The 23,696-nt window shown below is 44.8% G+C and overlaps 1 protein-coding gene across 1 annotated transcript in view; it reads right to left on the bottom strand.

Annotated features, from left to right (window-relative positions):
- The window catches only part of BCAR3 (BCAR3 adaptor protein, NSP family member), a 173,088-nt gene extending 152,617 nt beyond the window's left edge, over positions 1–20,471 (bottom strand). Inside the window, exon 1 of the mRNA XM_040360002.1 lies at positions 20,329–20,471. The gene's annotated coding sequence lies outside the window, so the exon portion shown is untranslated. The remainder of the gene's footprint in view (positions 1–20,328) is intronic.
- Between the last annotated feature and the right edge of the window lie 3,225 nt (positions 20,472–23,696).

Raw genomic sequence — 23,696 nt, 5'->3', positions numbered from 1 at the left:
TTATTAGCTGCACCACAACAGTGCAGTAATGCTACAAAGGAAGCCCAATTTCATTTATTACACCGCTGTCAGCAGTTCTGTACCACCCCTTTATGACATCCCACATTCCTTTCTCAAGGGTAATTGTTGCCTGTGAACTGGCAATGACTGAGGCTGAGCTGACCCCACTCTCTCTCTCACACACTAACATATGCAGCAAGTTAAACCACCGTCTGCACGACCTTTCAGTGGCGGTCTAACCTCTGTTATCACACACACACTCACCGATTAAAAACAAGCTTTCAAATATTGTAAAAAAAAATTCAAAGGAGTATATAAGTGAAATATTTTTTCTTGTTGTTCATAGGAAGATATCCAGCTGTCATTCTGCATATTACCAGCTGCATGGCCAGTAGTTCCAGCTCATTAGAGTGGAGCCACAAGAGATAGGCGCCAGTTAGTGGCACCATTGGGGTAACAGGTGGCTGATCCCGGCCCTTTCTCTGCCTGGCAGCTCTACAGTTGTTTATGTGTTGGCTGCCAATAGGCTCATTAGTTTCACAGCTACCAATACTGGTTCATCAGAGAATGCAGAATGTATAAAAGATAAACAAAAATCTTCCCAGATTACCACCCAGGAGAATCACACCCATACCTGATTAGAATTGCGAATGCAATTAAAAAAATATATGGGGGTTTGGTCACATTAACTTAATTAGTTGAAATCAAATTCAACTAATTAAGCCTCATTAACCAATGGTTATTAAAATGTACCAATTATGCCCCTTACACACAATCAGAATTTCCGATGGAAAAAGTCAGACAGACTCTTTTTATTGGAAATTCCGACCGTGTTTATGCCTCATCGGAATTTTTCCATCGGATATTCCAAGGAATTCCATCGGAGTTTAGATAGAGAACATGTGTGAGTGGAGTGGTACTACAGCGCTACTAATATTGAGCAGGAAAAAAACACACAACAAAAATAACCAAATGGCAAAGCTGCATACAAGAAGGTGCACAAAACCAATTACAGTGAAAGAAAAGATAATAGTAATGCGCTAATACCAACATTTGTTGCCGTTAGTACAATATGCAACATGTGCCAAAAGATACCAAAACACATCCAAAAGATAAAAAGGTATCAATCAAGTGTAATGTGAAGAAAAATATATAATGTGAGACAAATTATATAAAACAAAAAATAAAATAAAAAAAGTTATATGAACAAGAGAGCATAAATAATGTCCTTGATTAAGCAAAAAAAACACCTCCCCCTTCCAGACACAGATCAGTGTATAGGCTGGACTGAGAAGGAACAAACCTATGGTGTACTGGGAGTATTCACAATGCTTGTTTAGCTCCAGCTGATGCTCTAGTGCTTCAAGTGACGCAGCTCATGAAAAAAGGAGACAAGATATGATGCAAATATTGTGGGTCAAAGGGAGAACCTATGTGCAGTGTTTGCAGATACACTCGCGCAACCCCCGATCAAAAACAGCTTCAAATGTAGCCTTGTCTGCCACTCAGTGCAGCAACTTAAGTCACGTGCCGAGTAACGCAACGCGTGGGGGAGGAGCCTAGTGACACGATCGACGGACATCTGTTCGCATGAGGAGATCGCTGCACTGAGCGGCAGACAAGGCTACATTTGAAGCTGTTTTTGATCGGGGGTTGCGTGAGTATATATTTTTCTTCACATTGCACTTGATTGATACCTTTTATCTTTTGGATGTGTTTTGGTATCTTTTGGCACATGTTGCATATTGTACTAACGGCAACAAATGTTGGTATTAGCGCATACTATTATCTTTTCTTCCTAGATAGAGAACTTGTTCTCTCTTACTCCGATGGAATTCCGATGCGAGTTTGGCCGGGCAAAAGCCTGATCGTGTGTACGGGGCTTTAGTCATACTTCTATTTTGCAGTCTGGACCAACAGTTCCGAGCACGAGTTGATATGATGCCGCGTACACACAGTTTGACTTTTGACCGTGCAAAAGTCCGCCCTGAGTCCTTCAGGAAAGAACGAGAACAGAACAGGTTCTCCATCTTAGGTCCATCGGACTTCCGAGAAAAAAAGTCAGATGGAGGCTACACACGGCCAGACTTTCAGAGAAAAAAAGCTGTCTGACTTTTTTCTTAGAAAGTCCGGCCGTGTGTACGAGGCATTAGAGAGACTTCGCTACCTTCACTTCATCTTGGCAGCCTAGTCATACTGGCACTGGTAAAGAAGGAAATCATACAAAAATACTGTAACACACACAAACATATTTTGAAAGGTTTAAAATCTGATTTCAAAGCAAATCAAAATCTAAAACTTTTTGTCCATTTTATAACCCCCCCCCCCCAGATTTATTTGGCATAAGCAGGTAATTGGAGGGGGGGTATCCACTTTAAAAATTATAGTTACATTAATACCTATCTGAATACCCATAATTTAGGGCAGGTTACACTTGCTTTTAGGTCCTGAAGTGACACATTGCTCAGCATGGTTGTCACTCTAGGAAATGAAGTGAGTTAATGGCAGGATTTCTAAGTTAAAGTAAAGTAAAGGAAAAAAAAAGTGAAAAAAAAGAAAAGCACCCAATGCATCCAAGGACCGATGTGCTTCAATACTGTACATTTTTGCTCTTGGAATTAGATATGCTTTAAAGTGAAAGAAACCCTTAACTATAACTATCCTTACAAATGTTTCCTCCCTCTTCTCCTACCTAACCTATATAAAAAGATGTGTTCGCTTATTTAAAAGAGAAGTACAGGAATGATAAAAAAAAAAAAGGGATCATATTGACCTAGATTGCTGCAGCCCTGATGCCAGCTGCAGCTGGCTCTATCCTGACAACCGAGCGATCAAACAGCGCTGATCACTCAGTTCTCCCCCCCCACTCTGAGCAGAAAGCTGTGACTTTCAGTCACTGGCTCTCTGTTCCGCCCTCCAGTGCTCACTGGAGCGATGGGCTGTGGAGGGGGGCAAAAGGGGCTGGTTTAGGCGCTCAGTGGATCACTGAGAGGCTGGGTCAGCTGCCGGTCCAGGCTTCTGAGTAGATGCCGACAATATGGGAATCTTTTCAGCGCCTGGACTGGCTGAGTGATGTCCACCAACAGTGGACTTTACCCCACTCTCAGCTGAAAACAGGTCACAGGAGTGCAGAACGAACTGCACACCTGTGATCCATAGGAGAAGTACAGCCAAAAAAGCTCTGGCTGCATTTTCTTTAACCTGTTCACAACCAAGCTATAGCCAAATGATGGCTACAGCGTGGCTGCACTTTTCCGGGAGGCTGTCATATGACATCCTGCCATGCTCGTGCTGCCTGCGCATCCCCTACGGCAGTGGTCATCAACCCTGTCCTCAGGGCCCACTAACAGGCCAGGTTTGCAAGATAACTGAAATACATCACAGATGATATAATTTGCTGCTCAGTGATTGCAGTATTCTAATCTGCATCTTTTTGGTAATACATAAAACCTGGCCTGTTATTGGGTCCTGAGGACAGGGTTGATGACCACTGCCCTACAGCACACATCAGTAGTGATCTGTGATCGCTGCATCCTTTGCACGCAGATGATCACAGGTTGGGGTAAAGAGCCAATCATGGCGGCTCTTTACTATGTGATCAAACATGTCCAATCATGTTTGGGGCAATCCTCTCTCCTCGTGCTGTGAGAGGAAAGCAAATAACTGGCAAAGCCACACAGGGGACATCTACACTGATCATCAGGGCACGGATTATCAGTGACCTGATGATAGGTGCAGCCCCAACAGTGCCCACCAGTGCTGCCAATCAGTGCCAATCAGTGCTGCCCATCAATACCACCCATCAGTGCCCATCAATACCGCCCATCAGTGCCCATCAATACCGCCCATCAGTGCAGCATATTAGTGCCCATCAGTGCAGCATATTAGTGCAGCCTCATCAATGAAGGAGAAAAATTACTTACTAATTAATTTTGGCAAAAAATAAAAACCCCAGTGGTGATTAAATACCACCAAAAGAAAGCTTTATCTGTCTCCAAACAATGATAAAAATTGTTGCATGGCCGCGCATTTGTCATTCAAAGTGGGCAGGAGGTGGTGAAAGAGAACAGTAGGAAAGTGGTTAATCTGCTTCAGTCCGGTCACGTGCCATCACGTGACCGTGGACATTTTTAAGAATAGTTACAGTTTGGGTTTTCTTCAATTTTAATGTGTAATTCAAGGATAGCAAATGATGCAGTGATCCATAAGATAAAAAGATACTGCACTAAACACAACAATCTGAAACCTACCTTGATAATTTGTACAGTAATGCGTGGATTAGTGCACTTTGCACATCACTGCCTCACAAAATAACCCTGAAAGTAATAAAGAGGGTTCTACTTAGCAGTTGTAGCTAAAGTATATAGAAAGTAATGGAATGCAAACCTATAATTTAACTCCTATGAAGAATAAAAGTTTATACTGTGTGTGTCTATACATGGGATGTGAATATTGTGCCAGAAAAGCCGCATGGGAAATCTGCTGCCACCCATATGACCAGACTGAAGACACAGTGCCCCCATTCATGTCAGGGCAACAATAAATTAGAACAATGCTACCCAGACACTTAGATACAGCCTACATGGTAAAGCTTTTCTTACTAGGAAGGCCGATTGGAATGTTTGCCTCCTCCAACTGTTTCCCCAACTGTGGAAGACTACAAAACTTCATCAGAGTAACAGCAACCCAGCAATAAGCCAGATGGCTGGAGAAATGGACTGCAAAGGGACAAACTTCAAATGCATTTCTAGCACAAAAGGGCATTTGAGCACACACACGCACACTAAACCCCTCTGGTTGTGAGCAGACAAGCAGCCGCTCTGCTTGATCTAGGTTAACAGAACATTCTCTGTATTCTGATTTAACCTCATATGTTAAAAGGTGCCAACATGCTCATTAGTGCTGCCATGGCAGAGATAAGACTACAACACAGTAAAAAGGATTACGCTGCGTAAAAGCTCTGCTCCAATTAAACCAGCCCAAGAACTGTGCTACTACAGCAATCAACAGGAAAGTATCCTTGCAGGGTTATAAACATTCACACCACAGTAATTTATTAAAAGCTAAATATTCATTTTGTAGAACAAACAAAATCAATCGGTAATTTACTAATGCAATAAATAAAACATTAAAATTGTATTTTAAATAAGCTTTATAACAAGATCTCTATTACCTTTGGTGCTGCGAGCATTATGGAGCAATTAATCTCCGAAATTCACAACAGAAGCAGTGAAGGTGTTTTCTCAGCAGCTCAGCTCACCCAGCCCACTGCCAGAGCACCGGTTCTGTGTTCACAGTAAAGTAGACTTTTACCCGTTACAACATATTTTTCATTCCTTGTCAGGAAGTCCCACTCCTCCTGAAGCCCCCACTCCCCCCGCAAAAAAAATTACATGCCAAATGTGGCATGTAAGGGGGCGAGTAGTGGATTAAGCGGAAGTTCCACTTTTGGGTGGAACTCCGCTTTAACACACCGTGGTTCGCTTGTGTTCCAAAATGGGCCTGAGGTGGCAACAGGGGAAAACTTCTATCAAGCACAACCATAGCCAGAACAGAGGCTAATTTTATGGGATTAGTAAAGTCTGAGCCCTATTAGCTCAGATGCTCCTAAATTTATAATAGCCCCACTCATTGGGAGACCAGCGCCACACTTCCTGCATATTTCTGGTGCCCCGAATGTCCTGGAGCTGTGTACAGCCAACTATAGACATGAATGGGTGACGGTGGCTGCGTCCAACTATGCACCGCTATTTGTGTAAAGTAGTGTATGTGCTCAGACATAAAGGCCCAAACCCAGGTAGTGGGGAAAAAAAAAAAAATCTGATATATTGTATGTAATAAGCAAATATAACTGATCCTGCAAGACTTCACAAACATGGATATTTATGACAGTAGCAGCTGTTTGAGCAGCAGAAAACTTAACTGCCCAACAAGCCCTCCAGCCAAACCACAGAAGTGGAACTAAAAAGAGTGAAATGATCGGCAAAGGGAATGCAAGACTCTGAGGGTTACTAAGACTGAACAGTGCAAAATCTGGTGAGCTTTATATAGAAACCAATCAGCTTCCAGGTTTTTTGTCAAAGCTTATTTGAACAAGCTGAAGCTAGAAGCTGATTGGCTGCTATGCGGAGCTGCACCAAAATCTAAGTGCTCCCGTTTTAGTAAATCCCCCCATCCCCCCTCTGTACACTCACACCACTTACTTTCTCAAGTGTTTCTTATTGCAAGCACAGCAGAATATTTATTAACAATCATGAGTCTTAATTAGCACACAAACCCACAATTGAATGTGAAACATGGAACCGTCTGTTTTTACCATCCCCCTACCGCAAGTTTAAATTAGACCTTTTCCAGAAAAGTGCCACCCTTTAATCATTACATAGCAGCCCTGGATTTTAGTAAATTTGTCTACGCCGGGATGATGTCATCAGTCTGCTGCAAAAAGAAGTCATAATTTCTTCTCTCCTCCTCCCCCACTGATCAAACTGTACATTATAACTTTGTAACAAGTCACAAGATAAGACACTGGTTCTCAACCTGGGGTCGGGACCCCCTCGGGGGTTAAATGATGATTTGCCAGGGGTCACCAAATCCTGGGCTGTTCCTGAAGCCCGCACTGATCTCCCAGGAAGGGAGATAAGAGGGGGAAGAAAAAAGAAAAAGGGAGAGAAAGGGAAAAAGAGAGCAAGAAAGACAGAGGGAGGGATGGGGGAAAAACAAGGAATTGGGATAGAGAGATGAAAGGGAAAGAAAATTGAAAAAGAAAGAGGGGTACATCCTAAAATGTACTATAAGGGGTTTTAATATTGTACGAGCGGAAAGCACTCAGGGAGCGCTAAATGTCTGCGGGTTAGGGGCGCAAAGTATTTGTCTTGGGTGCTTTCAGCCCACGCTATGAAAATAATTTTACTGTTAGGGGTCCCCACAACTTGGGAAATTTTTATCAAGGGGTCATGGCACTAGACAGGTTGAGAATCCCTGAGATAAGAGGATGACTGATATATGCCAAACCTTTGTGAACACAACCCAAAACTGTGTAAGCCTAGGTTCATACAAATGTTGTGCGGAAAATAGAGGGATCCCTGCAAGTCTCCCACACTGCGTTGCAGTCGCGCTGTGTTTGTGATCCTCTGCGGGTGTCAATACAAGTTAACGAAACGCATCGCAAATGGATCGCATGGTAAAACAAAAACGACCATGTGATCCAGTTGTGGTGTGGCTCCAAAAAAAAGGTGCCTGTACTTCTTTGGTGCGATTTGAGCTCATTCAAAATGAGTGGGCTCAAATCACACCTCACTGAATCGCATGTGAATTGCACAGAAATGCCGTGTGGTTCACATGAGCCAGCATTTCCATGCAGAAAGTTGATGGCGACTCTGGATAATGCCTTACCAAGGATGGTGCCATTCTGGGATGAAAGGCAGATGAAAGATTGTCAGGGGGGAGAACAGTGGTCTCTCTGAGAGGTAATACATGGCTGTGTGTGTTACATTCACATATTACTTTCACGACTGCACTGAATAAACAGCACAAGGGGGAAAGTGCAGCATTCCTAGCAACCAAACAAAATTACATTTCTAAGGTCAGACCAGATGGATTTGTATTGGTTGCTATTGGTGCTATACTTCACACTTAGGCCCAGATTCACGTAGAATCGCGGCGGCGTAACGTATCGTAGATACGTTACACCGCCGAAAGTTTTCAGCGCAAGTGCCCGATTCACCAAGCACTTGCGTGAAAAATTATGCCGGCGGCCTCCGGCGTAAGCCCGCGTAATTCAAAGGGGCGTGTGCCATTTAAATTAGGCGCGCTCCCGCGCCGGACCTACTGCGCATGCTCCGTTTTGAAATTCCCGCCGTGCTTTGCGCGAAGTGACGTAATTTTTTGTCGAACGGCGACGTGTGTAGCGTATTTTCGTATTCCCGGACATCTTACGCAAGAACAAAAAATGTTTACATTTCGACGCAGAAACGACGGCCATACTTTATACAGCACATACGTGGGCTGTGTAAAGTTAGGGCACCTAAAACGACGACTAACTTTGCGACGGGAAACTAGACTAGCAGCGACGTAGCGAACGCGAAAAACCGCCGTGGATCGCCGTAACTACTAATTTGCATACCCGACGCTGGTTTACGACGCAAACTCCCCCCAGCGGCGGCCGCGGTATTGCATCCTAAGATCCGACAGTGTAAAACAATTACACCTGTCGGATATCTATGCGTAACTGATTCTATGAATCAGTCGCATAGATACTCTGAGAGATACGACGGAGTATCTGATATACTCCGTCGTATCTCGACTGTGAATCTGGCCCTTAGTGCTTTCATTCTTGGACTATTTAATCAAATACGTCTCTCTTTACTGGCAGCTGTACTTAATAACAATGACCAAAAATTATCACAACAGTTTTTATTTATATTATATATATATATATATATATATATATATATATATATATATATATATATATATATATATATATATATATATATATATATATTAGGGCTGTGCAAATTAACTTTTAAATTAATCAATTAATCTTAAATTTTTTTGATCGATCAAAATTCTTTCGATTGGCACTCACCTCTCCGCCGGCTTCTGGGTCTTCAGGGAGTTCCGGCGGAAATCCAGTAACGTCACGGACACCGGCGGGGCTTGCCGTGTCCATCTGAAGGGCTCCTTTGCTGTGCCTTCATATCTGCATGCCAGCGGGACCTTACTATCTGCCACACACAAGGGCTGTTACACTTCCCTCTATCAACCTGGGATTCTACAGCCATCCACTGGGAGTTGTGATAGTTCCCTTCACGGGACATCTACATGCCGACGGACTGATGTTAACCCCTCCTCATCTGGATTCAGCAGTGGTATCGTTGTACACATTTTTATAACAGTATCATACTTAGCTACATGTTTTTATGACTGCTTTTGGTACCGTTTGGTATTACTCGCACCATTTTTACAGTTTATGTAGCTACATCGATTTTATCTCTAGTGCAATATTTATTTGGTTACCTACTTGAAGACTATAAAAGTTTTAATGCTATTCCCATTGAGCGCTGCCTTTGTGTGTTTTTTGTATCCTGCTATCCATTTTTCCAGTGGTTGGTAGCTGCACTGGCAATCAGCCTGCAAGGAGATCAGCTAAAAGTAGTTGGATCTGTATGTGCGTTATAATTAATCGAAATTAGTCGATTAATTGATTAAAAAAAAAAAACACGATTAATCGAACAGAAAAAAAATTCAGTAACAGCCCTAATTATATATATATATATATATATTATTATACGGGATTTATATAGCGCCAACAGTTTGCGATTAATTGATTAAAAAAAAAAAACACGATTAATCGAACAGAAAAAGAAAACAGTAACAGCCCTAATTTTATATATATATATAGCGCCAACAGTTTGCGCAGCGCTTTACATCAGGGAAGACAGTACAGTCACAATACAAATCAATACAGGAGGGATCAGAGGGCCCTGCTCGTTAGAGCTTACAATCTAGAAGGGAGGGTCAAGTGGAACAAAGGGTAGTTAGCTGTGGGGGATGATCAGATGGACTCAAATCATTAAAAAAGAAAGAAAACAGTAAGGCCCCTTTCAGACTGGGGCGGGAGCTGCGGTGGCGGTATAACGCCGCTAAAAATAGTGGCGCTATACCGCCGGAATTGCCGCAGGTATCAGCCGCTAGCGGTGCGGTATTAACCCCCGCTAGCGGCCGATAAAGAGTTAATATCGCCCGCAATGCGCCTCTATAGAGGCGCATTGCGGGCGGTATTGCCGCGGTTCCCATTGTTTTCAATGGGAAGGAGCGGTGAAGGAGCGGTATACATGCCGCTCCTCTCACCGCTCCAAAGATGCTGCTGACAGGAGATTTTTTTGTCTCCCGCCAGCGCATCGCCTCAGTGTGAAAGCCCTCGGGCTTTCACATTGAGTCTGCAGTGCAGGAGTTTTTCAGGCGGGATAGCAGCGCTATTTTTAGCGCTTTACCGCCTGAAAAACTCCTCAATGTGAAAGGGGCCTTAGAGATCATTAATATTAATACAAGCCCACATGCAAAGACTAGCATTCGTTGTGCCAAAAATGTGTCAAAAGTGTCCGACGTGTCCGCCATAATGTCGCAGTCCCAATAAAAAATAAATAAAAAAAAAAAACGCAGATCGCTGCCATTACTAGTAAAAAAATAATAAAAAAAAAAAAAAAAAAATCTGTTCCCTATTTTGTAGGTGCTATAACTTTTGCGCAAACCAATCGCTTACTGCGATTTTTTACCAAAAATATGTAGAATACGTATCGGCCTAAACTGAGAACAAAAATTGGGAAATTTATTATAGCAACAAGTAAAAAATATATTTTTTTTTCAAAATTGTCGCTCTTTTTTTGTTTATAGTGCAAAAAATAAAAAACCACAGGAGGTGATAAAATACCACCAAAAGAAAGCTCTATTTGTGGGGAAAAAAGGACGTCAATTTTGTTTGGGAGCCACGTCGCACGACCGCGCAATTGTCAGTTAAAGCGACGCAGTGCCGGAAGCTGAAATTTCGCCTGGGCAGGAGGGGGGTATATGTGCCCAGTAAGCAAGTGTCTAACAAACCTCTGAGGGCTTTACAGTATAAAGCTGTATTTATACTTAGAATAAATTACACACAGGTGGACTCAAGTTTACCAATTCGGTTTCGGTGACATCTGAAGGCAATTGATTCCACTTTTAGTTGGGAGTATCAGAGTAAAGGGAGTTGAATACAAATGCACGCCACCTTTTCAGGCGTTATTTTGTAAAAAGATTTGAAAATCATTTATCATTTTCCTTCTACTTCACAATTATGTGTCACTTTGTGTTTTCTATAACATAAAATCCTTTTACTTTTTTTGTTATAACATGACAAAATGCGGAAAATTTCAAGGGGTATGATTACTTTTTCAAGGCACTTCTCATTGAAGGTTTGCTGTTATAGACATGCAATGCAGGTCACCATAGAGGTGAATAAGGGCCATCCTGCACTATGAAGATAGTGTACAGAGTCTCAAGCTTCAGCTTTGTGCTTGTCTACTTACCCCGATATATGTATACATATCATGCAGAATATAGAAATGTCTATATATTGGAGCATAATTAGGTATTATTCTGACATCTGCACTGAAATCTGCAAAGTTTTCTGTCTGTAACTCCACACAGTAATGCGAGGCTTTCTCCCTGGTGTGGAGTGTCGTGCTCTCCCCCTCCCTTGGACTACCGGAGAGTCAGGACGCCCACTAACACACAGCTCCTTTCTCTATCTGCAATGTAGAGAGCGTCCTGACTCTCCTGTTGTCCAAGGGAGGGGGCGAGCACAACACTCCTCACCAGGAAGAAAGCCTTGCATTACGGTGTGTAGTTACAGAGAGAAGTAAGGATTTCTCAGAAGAAATAAGAACATTTAAAAGCAAAAATCTAGGATGAGGTAAGTGAAGGAGGACTGCACTAAGGTAAAGGAAGCTATTTAGGGGGGGAAAAAAATTGTACCTTTACAACCCCTTTAATGCATCCTATGCATTAAGGTGAAAAAACACCTTGCAGCCCCCCCCCCCGATTTACTTACCTTAACCCCCGAATTGCTGTGAACGTGATCCTGCGTTGCTTTCCCCAGCTCCTGTCGGCTCTTCATTGGATGATTGATAGCAACGCAGCTATTAGCTCCCACTGCTGTCAATCACATCCAATGACGCGGTCGCTGGGGGGCGGGGCCGAGTCATACAATTGGCTGCTATGTACGCCGATTGTATGGCACAGGAGCGCACCCCTTGGGAGAGCGCTTCCCAGAGGGGGTTAGCTCTTGCGGGGAGGAGCCGCGAGAGTCGCCGTGGGACCCCAGAAGAGGATGATCAGGGCCACTCTGTGCAAAACGAACTGCACAGTGGAGGTAAGTATGACATGTTTGTTTTTTTTTGTTTTTTTATCTGGGAACCTTTACAGCCCCTTTAATCCCTGTGTACCATGTATAACCACGTCAATACGAACAGTTTCACTGGGTAAAATGCCCAAAAATACCGCTCTAACTTAAAGCAGACATTTATTATATTGCAGCCTACCAATTCTCAGGTGTGATGGCTGCATTTGTTTTCTATTTTAGGCTTTCTTTCTTCTATTTTCATTTGGTGATCTGGCCAGTAAGTCTGTTTCTTAAAAGAACAAGCTCAGTGTACAGGGATGGTACTAACCATTCAACATTTGCAGGAGTGATTACAATTATGAGCTTTTATTTATTTATTTATATAAAACCTTTGTCCGAAAAAGGAAAAAAAGGTTTGCTGTAACTGATTATAAAGTATTAGCTGGAGTTCAGCATTCATGTTTTAGTGTATCTAAATCTGCTAGTACATTTAACACCACCCTCCCTCCCCCCCAGACTGACAATGCTTCTGTCTGCTGTGCATCCTGTGGTCATTCATCCAGAGTGCATGCCCTTTAATACAGGTAGTTTGTTACTGGCCAGACAACCAGATGAAAAAAGCCTAAAAAAAAGAAAACTGATGCAGCCACCACATCTAATGATTGGGTTTAATACTACTTTAAGAGCCAACGTAGATGGATGCATTTGGGCACACAGTGCTAAGATTCGGAGTATTTCCTTTCCTGGGAGTCTCAGGTGTTGGTGGTCAGCAGCCTGAACAAGGGCTGTACAGGGACAAAGCAGCAGTCCTGGATGCAAACTGTTCACGTTCAGGGCTGCTTATCTGTCCCTGTACATGTGTAAGCACTAGAATGTGTGTTACAGGCGCACAGCCGCAGCATCCAAGACCTGACACTGATTTGTACAGCCGCAGCATCCAAGACCTGTCACTGATTTGTACAGCCGCAGCATCCAAGACCTGTCACTGATTTGTACAGCCGCAGCACCCAAGACCTGTCACTGATTTGTACAGCCGCAGCATCCAAGACCTGTCACTGATTTGTACAGCCGCAGCATCCAAGACCTGGCACTGATTTGTACAGCCGCAGCATCCAAGACCTGTCACTGATTTGTACAGCCGCAGCATCCAAGACCTGTCACTGATTTGTACAGCCGCAGCACCCAAGACCTGTCACTGATTTGTACAGCCGCAGCATCCAAGACCTGTCACTGATTTGTACAGCCGCAGCATCCAAGACCTGTCACTGATTTGTACAGCCGCAGCATCCAAGACCTGGCACTGATTTGTACAGCCGCAGCACCCAAGACCTGTCACTGATTTGTACAGCCGCAGCATCCAAGACCTGTCACTGATTTGTACAGCCGCAGCATCCAAGACCTGTCACTGATTTGTACAGCCGCAGCATCCAAGACCTGTCACTGATTTGTACAGCCGCAGCATCCAAGACCTGTCACTGATTTGTACAGCCGCAGCACCCAAGACCTGTCACTGATTTGTACAGCCGCAGCATCCAAGACCTGTCACTGATTTGTACAGCCGCAGCATCCAAGACCTGGCACTGATTTGTACAGCCGCAGCATCCAAGACCTGTCACTGATTTGTACAGCCGCAGCATCCAAGACCTGTCACTGATTTGTACAGCACAGCATCCAAGACCTGTCACTGATTTGTACAGCCGCAGCATCCAAGACCTGGCACTGATTTGTACAGCCGCAGCACCCAAGACCTGACACTGATTTGTACAGCCGCAGCATCCAAGACCTGTCACTGATTTGTACAGCCGCAGCATCCAAGACCTGGCACTGATTTGTACAGCCGCAGCATCCAAGACCTGGCACTGATTTGTACAGCCGCAGCATCCAAGACCTGACACTGATTTGTACACGCTGCTGGCCACGGAAATCCTGCACTGTACACCAGAATGCGTCCATCTACATGAGCCCTATAGCAGTGCTCTCCAAACTGCGACCCTTTGCTTGCTTATATCGGTACCCTTGGGGCAATATTATCCCCACTGTCAATAACCAATGATGGGGCACAATTCCTCCCATTAATGGGGCACTCTTTCTCCTTTTGATACCAATGTTGGGGCACTATTCCTCCCATTGATACCATGATAGGGCAGTATTCCTCGCATTGATACCAACGATGGGCACTATTGCTACCACTGATACTTCCCATTAATACCAATGGTGGCGCACTATTCCTCCATTTGTTACCAACAATGGGGTACTATTAATCTCATTGATACCAATGATGGGGCACTATTAATCTCATCGATACCAATGATGGGGCACCATTGCTCCCATTCATACCAATGATGGGGCACTATTCTCCCATTCATACCAATGATGGCGCACTATTCCTCCCATTCAACCAATGATGGGGCACTATTCATCCCATTCATACCAATGATGGGGCACTATTCATCCCATTCATACCAATGATGGGGCACTATTCATCCCATTCATACCAATGATGGGGCACTATTCATCCCAATGATGGGGCACTATTCATCCCATTCATACCAATGATGGGGCACTATTCATCCCATTCATACCAATGATGGTGCACTATTCCTCCCATTCATACCAATGATGGGCCACTATTTATCCCATTCATACCAATGATGGGCCACTATTCCTCCTATTGATACCAAAGATGGGGGACTATTAATACCAATGATTGGGCACTATTGATACCACTGATACCAATAATGGGGCACTATTCCTCCCTCTGATCCCAATGATGGCACACTATTCCTCCCATTGATAGCGCACTATTAATTCCATTGATACCAATAATTGGGCACTATTCCTCCCTCTGATCCCAATGATAGCGCACTATTCCTCCCATTGTTACCAAGGATGGGGCACTATTAATCCTATTGATACCAATGATGGCACACTATTCCTCCCATTGTTACCAACAATGGGGCACGAGTGAGGTGTTACTAAACCCAGGAGCCTGCATTCACTATATGTGGTCTCCCACAGTACACAGAACATGGGGATGCAATTATTTTAGAAAACATAAACTGCTAAATAGTCCAGTAATACACACCAAACTGAGCACGTGCAGCCTGACCCCAAAGACTCCATCTTATCCAGACTTGTCCAGGGGGACAGTGCAGGAAGGGGAGGATCTATGCATACAAGACTAAGCAGCCTTTTTCCACAATGCAGAGGATTAACCCCTTAGGTTCAACAGTGATTATAACAAGCATGCTTTACTTCATATTCAGACTGATTTTACTGTTGTGGGTTTAGTAACACTACACAGTAATCTCATTGATTCCAATGATGGGGCACTATTCCTCCCATTGACACCAACGATGGGGCACTATTACTCCCCCCTAATACCAATCATGGGGAACTGTTTACTCCAACTGACGCCATGTTCTACTGTCACTGGCTATAATCTGGCCCCACGGAAGTTTGAAGGACAGTAAACCGGCCCTTTGAAGGACTGTAGACCCCTGCCCTATAGATACAGATGTACTGTGCAGCACTGAAGACCCCTGCCCTATAGATACAGATGTACTGTGCAGCACTGTGATGTGAACAAGCCATTAAGTTTCCACAATGAACATTCATAACACAGCAAGAGACAATAGTGTTAAACTGAGCTTGTAATGCACAAGAGGGGATTATACCCCAAGGAGCTTACAATCTAAGGTTTCATCTTTTCGTCAATGACCCAGTAACATGACCTGGTTACTTATCGGGAACATTTCTGAGAAAGGTAAACTGAAACGAATTTGTACTGCACGCAGGAGGATGAAGTGTTAGCAAATTCCAATCTTTATGGCTGAACTGTGACCAAAGCAGAGTGCCGTGTCCTAGGAGATCACAGACTACAGGTCAGCTCCTGAGATCAGCTCTGTCAGTCATCTGGGAGTGCACTGTGCTGGGAAATGCTAAGGAACTGGCTGAAAAACACCTAACATGCACATTGGATATACTAATTAATTAGTAAAATACATGTAAATGATCAGCAAAAAAAACAAACACTGTGAGATCCACTACTGTACCTTCAAGGAATCAGGCCAAGTTGCAAATCTACACGGGTCTTCTAGGGGGGCTTATTTCAAGCAGTAAATGTGACATTCAACAAACATTCACCGGAAATTAATCAATCACTGTCATTTACAACAAATGCACCGACCTATAAGTGCTCTGCATGCTACACACATATAGCATTAGACAAAAATTTAACTGTATACATAAATGGCCGCCTGTTGCTAGAACACAGGTGACTTCTGCCACTTAGCGTCCATTTTGTTTCTAGGATGCAGGTGGTTTCTGTTGTCTAGCGTCCTGTTGCTAGGATGCAGATTGTTCAACCACTTGGCATCCCTCTGTTGCTAGAACACAGGCAGTTTCTGCTGCCTAGTGTACTGTTGCTAGAATGTTGGCAGCTTCTGTCGCCTAGCATCCTTCTGTTGCTAGGCTGCAGTTGTCCTCTGTCACCTAGCATTCTTCTGTTGCTAGGACGTAATCTGCTTCTACCACCTAGCTAGGATGCAATTTGCTTCTACCACCTAGCATCCTTCTGTTGCTAGCAGGGCTGTGGAGTCGGTAAATAAATGTTCCGACTCCGTCTCCTCAGTTTTTTGTACTTCCGACTCCGACTCCCCGACTCCTCTGTATTAATATGCAAATGTATTTTATACATTCCTTGAGGGAAAGAAACGCAACCTACTACAGGACTACTGGCTGGGAAGCCAACAGTCTACTGTATTGCACAGTTTAAGCAAAAGGCAAACACAATGAAAACAATCAAGTGGCTGGATAGTAGCAGCAGGCATAAACATCAGGAACAGGATCTTTACCAGTTCAAAAATACAAACCACATTAGTTGGTTGTTTTAGAACAAAAACAAAGCTTATCTATAATGAACCAAAAACAAAATCTGTAAAACCTAGAAATGGTTTATATTAATCTTGAAATGTAGTTATAGGCTTAGCAAATGCAAATCAATTCAATGTAGAGTTCTAAGGAAGAGAATTGCCTCTGCCAGATCCTCTTTCATAGAGGCTCTTAAGTCAGACTTTATTATTTTTAGGGCTGAAAATAATCTTTCAACACTGACTTGGGTGGGTGGCATTGCAGTAACTATTCTGGCCACATCACTAACGAGCTCTGGATAAACAAGGATGGCTTCTTCAACAGTAAGTTTTGATGAGCGATCATACTTTTCAACTTCTTTTAGTGCTTTATAAAACTCCTGTTGGAATTTTATTATTTGGACACTTACTGGTTCTCTAACATGCGTTCCCTGTAACAGCAGAACACAACACTATGGAAAGTATAAGTATTGCCGCTCCTAATTGTGCGTTGCGTGCCATATAGTGAAGCACATGAAAAGCATGCTTCTTCACGGTCACTTAACGTGTTTGTTTTGTGGTTACGTGAGGCACTGCATGCATTGGTCTTTATTCTTACAGTAGAGAAGTCATTAATTATAACTTTTTGTGAATTGGGACATTTAAACTTGCTTTTTTTTTTTTATTCCAATCTAAATTTAGTAGGAGTCGGAGTCGGTGCATTGTTTGCCGACTCCGACTCCAGGTACCCAAAATTTCCCCCGACTCCGACTCCTCGACTCCGACTCCACAGCCCTGGTTGCTAGGACGTAATTTGCTTCTACCACCTAGCATCCTTCTGTTGCTAGGACGTAATCTACTTCTACCACCTAGCTAGGATGCAATTTGCTTCTACCACCTAGCATCCTTCTGTTGCTAGGATGTAATTTGCTTCTACCACCTAGCATCCTTCTGTTGCTAGGACGTAATCTACTTCTACCACTTAGCTAGGATGCAATTTGCTTCTACCACCTAGCATCCTTCTGTTGCTAGGACGTAATCTACTTCTACCACTTAGCTAGGATGCAATCTGCTTCTACCACCTAGCATCCTTCTGTTGCTAGAACGTAATCTGCTTCTACTACCTGGCATTCTTCTGTTGCTAGGATGCAGGCAAGTTTTGCCACCTAGTGTCCTTTTTTTGCTAGGATGCAATCTGCTTCTACCACGTAGTATGCTTCTGTTGCTAGAACGTAATCTGCTTCTACCACCTAGCTAGGATGCAGTTTGCTTCTACCACCTAGCATCTTTCTGTTGCTAGGATGCAATCTGCTTCTACCACGTAGTATCCTTCTGTTGCTAGGATGCAATCTGCTTCTACCACCTAGCTAGGATGCAATCTGCTTCTACCACCTAGCATTCTTCTGTTGCTAGAACACAGGCAAGGTTTGCCACCTAGCGTCCTTCTGTTGCTAGGATGCAGCCAGCTCTAATACAGTGCATGCAGTGTACAATACAGACCTTCTATTTTGTTTATGGATATGAAAGCAGGGCACATTTACAGAACTTTATGCAACTGTGTGCATGGGCCCACTGAAACCTATACAGTTGCATTCAGATCTATTTAAAAATTGCTGAATTGTTGTCCCTTTGCTTTCGTTTGTTATATCTGAAAATACAATTTTTATGTCTTATATTATGATTATGTGTTATTGTGCGGTACTTAGGTACCTTGGCTGTACTTTGTATTCTGATTTCCTTCTTTATTAAAACTTCAATGTGTTAAAAATTGCTGAATGGATACAGATAACAGAATGCTGTGTTTTCACCCCCGACACCCCCCTGTGTGCATGAGCCCTGAGTGTCCAACAATGAATCTGAAGTGAGTACATACATTTCAGTGCTGTCAGTCCCTACTCTTGTACCCCAAAGATATCGTATAAGTGCCTGGGGGGAAGGGGGGTGGGCGAGGGGATGGCAGCTCAGTGACATCTGATAAGGAGGGCTCAATAAGATCTGATTGGAAGGGGCGTATCAATGACATCTAATAAGGGGGGCATTCATATCTGATAAGAAAGGTGGGGGTCAATAATGTCTGCTAGGAGGGGCAGCAGTGGCTGACTGGAGGTGGGAGTCAGCAATGTATGTTTGGGGGAGTCAGCAATGTGTGATCGGGGGGGGGGGGGGGATTGGCAATGTGTGATGGTTGGGGGAGACAGTAATGTCTTATCGGGGGGGGGGGGGGGAGTCAGCAATGTGTGTCTAATTGGGGGGAGTCAGTAATGTGTGATGGGGGGGTGAGCATAGTTTGATTGGGGAGGTCAGCAATGTCTGATCGAGACAGGCGGGGGGTCAGCAACGTCTGATCAGGGAGGGGATCATAGACCTCTGATAACTTAGGGGGGGGGGGTTAAGTGACCTCTGATAAGAGAGGGGGGTCAGTGAAATGTGATAAAATGGGGGGTCAATTCAGCGACATCTGATAAGAGGGGGGGAGGGTCAGTGACATCTGATAAGAGGGGGGGGCAGTGACATCTGATAATAAGAGGGGGGGAGGGTCAGTGACATCTGATAAGAGGGGGGGGAGGGTCAGTGACATCGAATAAGAGGGGGGAGGGTCAGTGACATCTGATAAGAGGGGGGGCAGTGACATCTGATAATAAGAGGGGGGGGGGGGGTCAGTGACATCTGATAAGAGGGGGGGAGGGTCAATGACATCTAATAAGAGGGGGGAGGGTCAGTGACATCTGATAAGAGGCGGGGGGGTCAGTGACATCTGATAAGAGGCTGGGGGGTGGGGGTCAGTGACATCTGATAAGAGGGGGGGTCAGTGACATCTGATAAGAGGGGGGGTCAGTGACATCTGATAAGAGGGGGGGTCAGTGACATCTGATAAGAGGGGGGGGGTCAGTGACATCTGATAAGAGGCGGGGGGGGGTCAGTGACATCTGATAAGAGGCGGGGGTCAGTGACATCTGATAAGAGGGGGGGTCAGTGAAATCTGATAGGGGGGGTCAGTGACCTCTGATAAGAAGGGGGGTCAGTGACATCTGATAAGAGGGGGGGTCAGTGACATCTGATAAGAGAGGGGGTCAGTGACATCTGATAAGAGGCGGGGGGGTCAGTGACATCTGATAAGAGGGGGGGGTCAGTGACATCTGATAAGAGGGGGGGGGTCAGTGACATCTGATAGGGGGGGTCAGTGACCTCTGATAAGAAGGGGGGGTCAGTGACCTCTGATAAGAAGGGGGGGTCAGTGACCTCTGATAAGAAGGGGGGGTCAGTGACATCTGATAAGAGGGGGGGGTCAGTGACCTCTGATAAGAGGGGGGGTCAGTGACCTCTGATAAGAAGGGGGGGTCAGTGACCTCTGATAAGAAGGGGGGGTCAGTGACCTCTGATAAGAGGGGGGGTCAGTGACCTCTGATAAGAGGGGGGGGTCAGTGACCTCTGATAAGGGGGGGGGGGTCAGTGACTTTTGATGGGGTGGTGAGACTAGTGACATGTAATATAACGAGGAGTCAGGTAGTTCCAGTAACAGGGATGATGCCAGTTCTTCCATGACCTGCATACATGAGATGGTGGCTGTGATAGGACAGCGGAGTAGATGGGGGGCTCTCTCACCTGTACAGTGTGTGATGAGTGGCGCTCATCCAGCGATCATGTCCGTGTAGAGCAGCCCAGCTCTCCCGCTCGGTGATATCAGTACTCCGGATCCCGAACACTTGTAGTAGACGGAGCTCAGCCTCACACACAGCTCTGAGCGGCCCCGCCCCTGTACAGCCCTGTGTGCGGAGCTCGGACTAGTCTCCTCATTATGGGATGAGCCGCTCAGCTCTGAGCTCTCTCCTCACTCCTCACCTGCCCCATAGACACGGCTCTGGCTGTGTCTTCCTCTATAGTCACAATACTACCGGTAATAAAATGTCTCACAAACAATTCATACCGTATTCGCCTTGTTTATGTGGTAATAACCCCCTCATAAATCCGCCGGGGGACAATTCTCGGCAGGACACCGGCCAGGGGCTGTACAGAACCCACTGCCCATAAAGAGGAGTGAGGAGAGGCGGCTGTACACGGCCGGGGTTATAGGAAGCTCTCTCTCACTTATATACACACCGAATGCAGATATGTCCATGCAACTACTTCACACAGCCATGTACACCGCCTCTATGTCCGTGTGCATGACACCCAATATACCTTCATTTCCACATCGACTTTCAATGACTTCCAGCCTCCTCCTATTACTCGCAATGATCCTGAAGTCTGTACATTACTCTGTGAAGATCCCCTCACATTTTCTTCTGTGACACAAAGTCACCATTTCCTGTGAGGCGGAGGCAATGCTGTGTCACACATTACACAGAGCCTGACTTCTGACCTACAGAGGTGCTGAAAGGAGGAGTCTCAAGAGGTGGAGACAGTACAGGAAACACTCCTTGCAAGCAGCAAGGTACCATGGGATATATAGTCCTTAGCAGTGCTTTAAGTGGGCCAAAAGAGGTGCCGGTACTCTATTTGGCATGGTGCTCCCCCCCCCCCCCAATACTGATATATATATATATATATAATGAGCTCTCATGGAGGTAACATGGAGGGAGGGAGCTAACAGAAATGAAAATTGTCCATCACCACCAATAAAATGGTATTTCCAATTGCCATCAAATTACGTTTTTTCCTGACCTACCTTGTGGCAGCAGAGCGAGGCAGGCACTGAAGTCGGCGGGCAAATGGGAGGTCTGGTCTAGCACGCGGCCTGGCTCCGCTGCTCTCACAGTAACTGACTGACTCGTCTCCACCCCCCGGGAGCAGGCTGAGCTTGACTCAAGCACGTAGCCGACGCCGCCCGCACGGCCGCGGAGACTACAACTCCCATGATAATTAGCGGCACTGTGGCGACGTCACATGACAATAACAGTCATGATTCCGTCATTCAGCGCCGCAGACGGATCGCGGACAGTCGCGGTCTGTCTGCAATACAAACAGACAACATTACTTGGGGGGGCACACAGTAAAATTGGGGGGGACGTGGCCCGCTCAGGCCCCACCCTGGAGACGCCCCTGACTACAATGCTGTAGCTAGCTCTCCGCTGCGTTCCGGTACCGGAAACCCACGTACTGGGCGCACGGAGAGGTGCTGGTACTCTCGAGGGCCATTTTTGGAAGTTGCGGTACTGAGTACCGCCGCGTTCCGGCCCACTTAAAGCACTGGTCCTTAGACATTGCAATTTTATTTTTCGCTGCCAAAGCATGTTTTATATTTTTTGCTCACATATGCGTTCATCGGGAAGGGACTTTTTTTTTTTAATTTGACACTATTTTAAAAAATATATATATTTGGGTCACTTTTATTCCTATTACAATGAATATAAACATACCTTGTAATAGAAAGAAGCATGGCAGGTCCTCTTAAATATTAGATCTGGGCTCAAAAAGAACTCAGATCTCATATTTAGACTAAAATACAATAAAATAAATATTTTTTATATCATTCTTAAAAAATGTCCCTTTAAGAGCATTGGGCGGAAGTGACGTTTTGACGTCGCTTCTACAGTGATATGGAGATGGGTGGGGGCCATCTTCCCCTCACTCGTTTCCATACCCAGGCAGGGACAGGACCGGATCGCATCCGCCGCTTCCCATGGCTCCGGTAAGCGGCGGAGGACACCAGAGAGCCGCGGGAGGGGGGCCCCTCTCCCGCCGCCGATAAAATTGTGTATCTGCCGCAGAGACCACTTTTATCTGAAGAAGAGGATACCAGGGTTATGGTAGCTAGCTGCTACCATAACAACGGTATTTCTCTTCAAAGTAGCGACGTATAACGACGGCGGGAGGCCCGTAAGTGGTTAAAAAAATATTTTTGGCCTGAAGATTACATAAAACACCCAAACATTATCTATTTTCTGAAAGCAGACACCCTGCATGTCACTTAATATTACCACAAAGTGGTAAAAACACACTAAAGTAAATTTTAGGGCAAACAAATGCAATACACTAGCCACAATTTTGAACCGAGTAAACAGATACCCAACATGTCAAACCTTAAATTTGTGGGCACCCATGAAATGGCAACAAACTTCTGTACCCTATATTTTCTATAGGCACTTCAAAAGCCCCCTATAGATCATTCGTTTTGTGCTACGGAGAAGGCCTGGTGCTAGAATTATTGCTCTCACTCTGGCAACATGTAACGTGTATCGCAATTGACATTTTCACACATAGGCGCCCCCATTGCACGCGTTGCTATTTTTACAGCAGCACGTTATAAAGCATAAAGCTTAAAGGGTCACTAAAGGAAAAATTTTTTTTGCTGAAATGACTGTTTACAGGGTATAGAGACATAAAAGTTAACTGATTCCTTTTAAAAATGATTAAAAATAGATTAAATTCAATCATATAATGTGCCTACAATTTCACTTTCTTTTTTAAACTGGTTTCATTGAAGTAAAGAGACCCACAGAACAAAAACAAACAAATCCAGGGCAGTGTCTTGTTTTTAAAATGACTCTGATTGGTTCTGAGGAGTTTTAGACACACAGCTTGGACCACAGTGAGAAGCTGCCATGAGATTTTTCATAAGGAGCCAGACAAGCAGGAAGTGTGGAGATCACAGCAGAATTACAGCAACTTCAAAGCAAAAACGAACAATGAGGACATGAAACCAGTACATCCTATGCATTAAGGTGAAAAAAAACCCGACAGCACCAGCCCCCCCGAGCCCCCGTTTACTTACCTCACCCCTCGAAAGTCCCGCGCGCGTCCCTGTCATCCTGTTCGGTTCCCAGCCATTGGCTGGCGCTGCTGTCAATCACATCCAATGACGCGGCACGCCGGGGGGCGGGGCCGAGTGATACAGTTGGCGGCTATGGCCGCCACTGTATCACGGAAGCGGCCCGCAAAAGCTTTCCACCATGCGAGGAAGCTCGCATGAAGGTGGAAAGCTCTTGCGAGGAGGAGCCGAGACAGCCGCCGAAGGACCCCAGAAGACCGCG

Source organism: Rana temporaria, chromosome 7, assembly GCF_905171775.1.
Source record: "Rana temporaria chromosome 7, aRanTem1.1, whole genome shotgun sequence".
Classification (NCBI taxonomy): domain Eukaryota; kingdom Metazoa; phylum Chordata; class Amphibia; order Anura; family Ranidae; genus Rana; species Rana temporaria.
Note: the sequence above shows the minus strand (reverse complement) of the source record. Positions and strands in the feature narration are given on the sequence as shown.